The sequence below is a fragment of the Peromyscus maniculatus genome, chromosome 7 (genome assembly GCF_049852395.1).
Source record: "Peromyscus maniculatus bairdii isolate BWxNUB_F1_BW_parent chromosome 7, HU_Pman_BW_mat_3.1, whole genome shotgun sequence".
Classification (NCBI taxonomy): Eukaryota; Metazoa; Chordata; class Mammalia; order Rodentia; family Cricetidae; genus Peromyscus; species Peromyscus maniculatus.
The window spans coordinates 94048521-94057293 of record NC_134858.1 but is presented as its reverse complement, the minus strand read 5'-3'; positions in this window follow the sequence as shown (position 1 = coordinate 94057293).

Here is an 8773-nt window from a genome sequence, read left to right as displayed (position 1 = left end):
CCAGCTCTCTGGTGATCCTGTAACAATTAGCTGAGTAGTTAATTAGAAGAGGGAATCAGGAAGAGAAAAGCTTGTGGGTGAGACCTCATTCTTCTGGAACTGGGGACAAGGCAGTGGATCCTGATGTCCTCTGGGACTTGAGAGAGAGCAGGGCCCTGTCTGTGTCACTGTGCATGGGGAGGAGAAGCACTGTGACCAGTCTGGAGTGAGGCACATTGTTGCTGGAGGGCTTCTCTCCAGGTTCCACCAAACCCCGCAGTCCCACAATCCACATATAAAATAATCACTCAGATACTTATATCACTTATAAACTGTATGGCCATGGCAGGCTTCTTGCTAACTGTTCTTTTATCTTAAATTAACCCATTTTTATAAATCTATACCTTGCCACGTGGCTGGTGGCTTACTGGCGTCTTTACATGTTGCTTGTCCTGGCAGTGGCTGCAGTGTCTCCCCCTCCTTCTTCCTGTTTCCCCAATTCTCCTCTCTCCTTGATCCGCCTATACTCCCTGTCTGGTCACTGGCCATCAGTGTTTTATTTATATAGAGTGATATCCACAGCAGCACATGGAGGGAGCAATGAAATGAAAGCTCCTACCTTAGCTGGAAACTCTTCCCATTAGGTATCCCTGAAAGTACAATTAAGTGAAGGGGGTCTGGTGAGGTGGGTAAGGCTGTTTCCCTACCCAACAATAGGGAAACAAGGAGAGGTACAACCCCAAAACTCCCTCAGGACTGAGTAAGTGGCTCAGTGTCCAAAAGGAAGGAAAAGGATCGGCCTATGCTGCATCCTGGGTTCCCTGTGAGCCCATGGTCAAGCCTAGGAGGTCTGCTGTTGGTCTTTGATGTCCCCATGCCACAAGGTACATGAGGGTAGTCTGCTGACCAGTATCCCCTCTCGGTGGCACTTCAGACAAGGCTCAATTGATGGCCCGAGTGGAGCAGGGCATGCACTAGCCCATGTGGCCTTTTCTAGCACACATTTAAAACAGGGACCTGGATGCTTATGCATCTGCTCAAACAGCATGTACCAGCATTTGGCAATTCTGTTCATGGGCTTTCTCATCTCTCCCATGGTACCTTAAATGCCACAGCTGAAATTTCTGCCTGTGGGGTGAAGAGGCCTTTTCTCCAGATTATTAAGCTTAGTCCTGATGTCAGGAAGCTCTGGGAGACATGAGACAGATTTTATTCCACGTCTTGAATTTCGTTGTTGTTGTTGTTAGTTTGCTGGTTTTGAGGACAGCTTTGGGAAGACCTGCCAGGAGGCAGGCTCTAAACTGATCTCGTGCTAGAGAACCAAAATAGCTGAGTTATATAGGAACCTGGGCTGGGAAGGGAAGGGAAGGGAAGGGAAGGGAAGGGAAGGGAAGGGAAGGGAAGGGAAGGGAAGGGAAGGGAAGGGAAGGGAAGGGAAGGGAAGGGAAGGGAAACCTAGACCCTGGGAGGGGGAGGTTTAGGGTAGGGGCAGGGTGAGAAGTTCTGGGGTTTCTTTGAGACCTAACAATGAGGGTCCATTCATCTTTCCTAAAAGAAATTCCTTATAGCACCCTGTGGTGGTTAGTTTTTTGTCAGCTTGACACAAGGATCATCTTGGAGGAGGGAACCTCAATTGAGGAAATGCCTCCATTGATCTGTAGCCAAGTCTGCGGGGCATTTTCTTCACTAACTACTGACATAGGAGAGCCCAGACCACTGTGGGTGGTGCTGCCACTGGGCAGGTGCTCCCAGCTTGTATAACAAAGTAGGCTAAATAAACCATGGCACAAGCCAGTAAGCAGCACTCCTCATGGTCTCTGCTTCAGTTCCTGCCTCCAGGTTCCTTCCCATCCGGAGTTTTCCCTTGCGTTGGCTTCCTTCAGTGATGGACTGTGATCTAGATGTATAAGCCAAACACATTGTTTCCTCTCTATCATGGTCTTCATCACAGAAAAAGAAAGCAGACTAAGACCCGCCCCTTTTTCAACCTCCCTTTCCCTTATCCAGCCCAGTATACATATTCTAAATCCAAGCTGCCTTCTGCCCTCTGTGAATTTGACTTCTACAAATAAAAACCTGTCCTTTCTCTTGCTAACCTTGTCTGTGTAATTCACGAGCCACCAGGAACTAAATTTAAGAGGGCCTGGGGAGTTCTTCTGCTTAACCACAGGAAAGATTGTTTTCCTAAAGATGAATGGCATGAAGGAATGAGAAAATGAGGACCACAGAAACGTGGAAACATTCACTGTGATGGGAATAGGCTTTTCCTGAAGGGCTTAAACATGTTTGCATCAAAGGAAAGTTCTCTGAAGCAAAACCAAGCAGCTCTTCCAAGTTCTGAACAAAGAAACAGAGACAATCCCACTGGGGAGACATGACCATAGCTGGAGTTTTCCTGTGTCCACCCAGCTCCTGCAGCTGCTCACACCCAAGTAAACACACAGAGACTTATATTACTTATAAACTGTATGGCCGTGGCAGGCTTTTTGCTATCTAGTTCTTATATCTTAAATTAACCCAATTCTATAAATCTGTACCTTGCCACGTGGCTCGTGGCTTACCAGTATCTTTACATCTTACTTCTCATGGCAGTGGTGGCTGGCAGTGTCTCCTGACTCAGCCTTCCACTTCCCAGAATTCTCCTCTCTCTTGTCCCACCTATACTATACTTCCTGCCTGGTTACTGGCCAATCAGCGTTTTATTTATCAATCAATCAGAGCAACACATTCACAGCATACAGAAAGACATCCCCAGCACATGACTGTGATAATGCCACCTTGTCCTGACTCTGTATTTGCTTAGACAGTTCTCAGCCCCCTACCCAACGCCATTCCCACAATGGTTACAACTGCCCTGCATTTGAGATTTCCATGGCCTTGACCGTGGTCCAGATGTATTAGCCAAAATAATTGATATAAACTAAAATAACTGAAGAAGGTATAAGTCTAAAATAATTTTCATGTTATATCTGAAATAATCATGACGTTCTGCCAGGAGTGAATGTTTCAAGGTTACTTTGTCGTATGAGTTATGGTCTTTGTGATTTTTGCATTTAAAAACACTGTATCCCTCCCTGGGCTTCAACACCAAGAGACTAAGGCATGAGCCCAATCTTGGTTGTAATAGGGCCCCGGATCTTAGTAGGCCCCAAGACCTTATCACAACTGACTCCGTGCTTGAAGTATCATTCAGGCTGTAAAATTCAACATGTAGACAGCACCACCTGCCCAAACTAAAACAAACACCCAATCCATCAAAGCCCATAGTTTCCGGGAAAGTCTCTAAATATACTTACCTTGCTTTTGGTTTCTATAGTTCCGCTTCTGGCTAACTGTTCTTGTTAATCAAAGTATGTCAGCCCGGGATATGGTTTTTGTGCTTAAATACACACCCTGAGAAAGGCTCAGGTATTGTGGAATATTATTTTAAGATGTGTTCATTCATTTATGCTGTGTAACATTTGTTTAATGATGCAAAGATGTGTTGCATTCTTTTATGTTGTATTTGTTTAGCTCTGTAAAGCTGTGTTACTTTGCCTGCCAAAAACATCTGATTGGTTTAATAAAGAGCTGAACAGTCAATAGCTAGGCAGGAGAGAGAAATAGGCGAGGCTAGCAGGAAGAGAGAATAAGTAGGAAAAATCTAGGCTAGAGAAGAAGAATGGGAAGAGGGGGAGCAGGAAAAGAAGGAGAGGAGGACGCCAAGGGCCAGCCACCCAGCCAGCCACAGAGTAAGAAGGGAAGAAAGATATATAGAATAAAGAAAGATTAAAAGCCCAGCGGTAAAACGTAAAGAGAAATGGGATAATTTAAGTTAGAAAAGCTGGCTAGAAACAAGCCAAGCTAAGGCCGGACATACATAAGTAAGAATAAGTCTCTCTGTATTTATTTGGGAACTGAGTGGCGGGCCCCCAAAGGATAAAAAATCAACTACACTCAGGGCTACACTGAGATTCCAAACACCCAGTGTAGTTGCCTGCCAGTTTTGTTTTTGTTTTGTTTTTTGAGACACAGAGTTTCTCTGGGTAGCTCTGGCTGTCCTGGAACTTCCTCTGTAGACCAGGCTGGCCTCAAACTCACAGAGATCCACCTGCCTCTGCCTCCCAAGTCCTGGGATTAAAAGTGTGTGCCATCATGCCTAGCTTAATAAAGACTTTCTATTGGCTTAAACCCGTGTCCTTCTCTTGTGAACACCCCACATCGATCACAGACCGAAAAAGGATTCATATGCTTTTTTTTTAATGCACATTGGTGTTTTACCTGCATGTACGTCTGTGTGAGGGTGTCAGATCTTGGAATTACAGACAGTTGTGAGCTGCCATGTGGGTGCTGGGAATCAAACGGGTGTCTCTAGAAGTTCTGTCAATGCTCTTAACCACTGAGGACTTATATACTTTTAAATGGCTAATCAAAGTGGTTGTCTATACTTTTCTCCAGTGGGTTATTACAGCAGCAGGTGGGCGGTCCAGAGCTTGCATGGGGGTGTCCACAACACTCCGGTTGGTAAGAGTAATCTGAGGAATGGGGAGATGAGATGAGCAGACATGTTTTGCCTTTTTGTCCAAGCTCTCTGGTAGTTCTTGCCCTCTGGCTGCTTTAATCTGAGACAAAGGCTGTTGGGAGGGGCATAGAGCAGATCACAGGGGCCCCTTCTGGGGGCTTACACTATGCTTGAACGAGCCCCACAGCCTGGGCCCCTTGGCTGTCCCTGCTCTGCCGTCATCCCTGTGCACATTTGCTTATACGTGGTGCTCCTGCCTATCTGCTTGCCTCGTCTCCTTCATTGGAAAATTCTGAGAGCTAGAGGTCCACACTGCCGATTATCCTATCCTCCCTCCTGTCCTGTCTCACAGTCCTCTGTAGGGCCAGCCATAGGGTGCTCAACCTCATCATCCCTGGCCATAGGGTGCTCCACCTCATCCTCCCCGGCCATAGGGTACTCCACCTCATCCTCCCCAGCCATAGGGTGCTCCACCTCATCCTCCCCGGCCATAGGGTGCTCCACCTCATCCTCCCCAGCCATAGGGTGCTCCACCTCATCCTCCCCGGCCATAGGTGTGCTCCACCTCATCCTCCCTGGCCATAGGGTGCTCCACCTCGTCCTCCCCGGCCATAGGGTGCTCCACCTCATCCTCCCCAGCCATAGGTGTGCTCCACCTCATCCTCCCCAGCCATAGGTGTGCTCCACCTCATCCTCCCCGGCCATAGGGTGCTCCACCTCGTCCTCCCCGGCCATAGGGTGCTCCACCTCATCCTCCCCGGCCATAGGGTGCTCCACCTCATCCTCCCCGGCCATAGGGTGCTTCACTTCATCCTTCCCCAGCCATAGGGTGCTCCACCTCATCCTCCACGGCCATAGGGTGCTCCACCTCATCCTTCCCCGGCCATAGGGTGCTCCACCTCATTCTCCCCTGGCCATAGGGTGCTCCACCTCATCCTCCCCAGCCATAGGGTGCTCCACCCTCATCCTTCCCAGCCATAGGATGCTCCACCTCATCCTCCCTGCCATAGGTGTGCTCCATCTCGTCCTTCCCTGGCCATAGGTGTGCTCCACCTCATCCTCCCCAGCCATAGGTGTGCTCCACCTCATCCTCCCCGGCCATAGGGTGCTCCACCTCATCCTCCCCGGCCATAGGTGTGCTCCACCTCATCCTCCCCAGCCATAGGTGTGCTCCACCTCATCCTCCCTGGCCATAGGTGTGCTCCACCTCATCCTCCCCGGCCATAGGGTACTCCACCTCATCCTCCCCGGCCATAGGGTGCTCCACCTCATCCTCCCCGGCCATAGGGTACTCCACCTCATCCTCCCCGGCCATAGGGTGCTCCACCCTCGTCCTTCCCGGCCATAGGGTGCTCCACCTCATCCTCCCCGGCCATAGGGTGCTCTACCTCATCCTCCCCCGGCCATAGGGTGCTCCACCTCATCCTTCCCCGGCCATAGGGTGCTCCACCTCATCCTCCCCGGCCATAGGGTACTCCACCTCATCCTTCCCCGGCCATAGGGTGCTCCACCTCATCCTCCACGGCCATAGGGTGCTCCACCTCATCCTTCCCCGGCCATAGGGTGCTCCACCTCATTCTCCCCTGGCCATAGGGTGCTCCACCTCATCCTCCCCGGCCATAGGGTGCTCCACCTCATCCTCCCCAGCCATAGGGTGCTCCACCCTCGTCCTTCCCAGCCATAGGGTGCTCCACCTCATCCTCCCCGGCCATAGGGTACTCCACCTCATCCTCCCCAGCCATAGGGTGCTCCACCTCATCCTCCCCGGCCATAGGGTGCTCCACCTCATCCTCCCCAGCCATAGGGTGCTCCACCTCATCCTCCCCGGCCATAGGTGTGCTCCACCTCATCCTCCCTGGCCATAGGGTGCTCCACCTCGTCCTCCCCGGCCATAGGGTGCTCCACCTCATCCTCCCCAGCCATAGGTGTGCTCCACCTCATCCTCCCCAGCCATAGGTGTGCTCCACCTCATCCTCCCCGGCCATAGGGTGCTCCACCTCGTCCTCCCCGGCCATAGGGTGCTCCACCTCATCCTCCCCGGCCATAGGGTGCTCCACCTCATCCTCCCCGGCCATAGGGTGCTTCACTTCATCCTTCCCCAGCCATAGGGTGCTCCACCTCATCCTCCACGGCCATAGGGTGCTCCACCTCATCCTTCCCCGGCCATAGGGTGCTCCACCTCATTCTCCCCTGGCCATAGGGTGCTCCACCTCATCCTCCCCAGCCATAGGGTGCTCCACCCTCATCCTTCCCAGCCATAGGATGCTCCACCTCATCCTCCCTGCCATAGGTGTGCTCCATCTCGTCCTTCCCTGGCCATAGGTGTGCTCCACCTCATCCTCCCCAGCCATAGGTGTGCTCCACCTCATCCTCCCCAGCCATAGGGTGCTCCACCTCATCCTCCCCGGCCATAGGTGTGCTCCACCTCATCCTCCCCAGCCATAGGTGTGCTCCACCTCATCCTCCCTGGCCATAGGTGTGCTCCACCTCATCCTCCCCGGCCATAGGGTACTCCACCTCATCCTCCCCGGCCATAGGGTGCTCCACCTCATCCTCCCCGGCCATAGGGTACTCCACCTCATCCTCCCCGGCCATAGGGTGCTCCACCCTCGTCCTTCCCGGCCATAGGGTGCTCCACCTCATCCTCCCCGGCCATAGGGTGCTCTACCTCATCCTCCCCCGGCCATAGGGTGCTCCACCTCATCCTTCCCCGGCCATAGGGTGCTCCACCTCATCCTCCCCGGCCATAGGGTACTCCACCTCATCCTTCCCCGGCCATAGGGTGCTCCACCTCATCCTTCCCCGGCCATAGGGTGCTCCACCTCATCCTTCCCCGGCCATAGGATGCTCCACCTCATCCTTCCCCGGCCATAGGGTAGTCCACCTCATCCTCTCCGGCCATAGGGTACTCCACCTCATCCTCCCCAGCCATAGGGTGCTCCACCCTCGTCCTTCCCAGCCATAGGGTGCTCCACCTCATCCTCCCCGGCCATCGGGTGCTCTACCTCATCCTCCCTGGCCATAGGGTGCTCCACCTCATCCTTCCCCGGCCATAGGGTGCTCCACCTCATCCTCCCCGGCCATAGAGTGCTCCACCTCATCCTCCCCAGCCATAGGGTGCTCCACCTCATCCTCCCCGGCCATAGGTGTGCTCCACCCTCATCCCTCCCTAGCCATAGGGTGCTCCACTTCCTCCTCCCCGGCCTTCATTCTTTCAACTATCTAAGCTTCCCGCCTTCCCTCTCTGATGGCTGGGTCTCTCCACCTGGGTCGTTCTATCGTCATCTGTTCCTTCCTTCCTCATCCACCATCCAACCTGTACAGCCGTGAGCATCAGGTCGGGGGTCTTCTTGCATAAGCAGGAGATGGGTTTTAGCAGGTGACTCAGGCTTGTCCTTAGGCATTTTTGTCTGGCTCATAAAGTGTGGGCACATCCCCGTCTCCCTTCACTTTGCTAAGACACCCGGGCCAGCTGTCCACCCTGTCTCCCCAGCTCCTGACCCCACCTCTTTCACACGTACATCCACCCAAACAGGACTCTGCAGCCACACTCAGGGTTCTACACATTAGCGCATTCTTGTCTTCCAACCCCGCTCCAGGCACCAGGTAAGGGTGTCCAGGACTAGCAGCTAGTGAGAGAGCCCCGTGACAGGAGGAAGGCTCTCAGTCCCTACACTTGACACTACAGGGTGTGGTGGGATTCAGACACCCCTTGAGACCCTCTACACCTCAGCTTCCTATCTTTATTGGAGATACCTACTTCGCTTGGAAAAACTGGAGGTGATCCTGAGTTTCTAGTGCTGGTTTCCATTACATGCTTAAAAAGAAAAAAAAAAAAAAAAAAAGGAGCCAGGCAGTGGTGGCGCAGGCTTTTAATCCCAGCACTCGGGAGGCAGAGCCAGGTGGATCTCTGTGAGTTCGAGGCCAGCCTGGTCTACAGAGCAAGATCCAAAATAGGCGCTAAAACTACACTGAGAAACCCTGTCTCAAAAAACCAAACCAAACCAAACAAACAAACAAACAAAAACAACAACAACAACAAAAAAAAAAAAAAAAACAGCTCCAAGAGCCGCCCTCCTATAGCGTTTCTGGGATTCTTTTTCTCAATGTAACAATATTTTATACCAATACCCTTTTTTTCACTTATTTTCCAGTAGTGCACAGTGAAAATTTCCAGAAAATACATAGCATGTGGTACCACTGAGGCTTTCTTTTGAGGCAGGGGAATTATGAGTTTCAGGGCAACCTGGGCTACCTGAGTCCCAGGCCAGCTCGGTTTAAAAGAAGAAACTG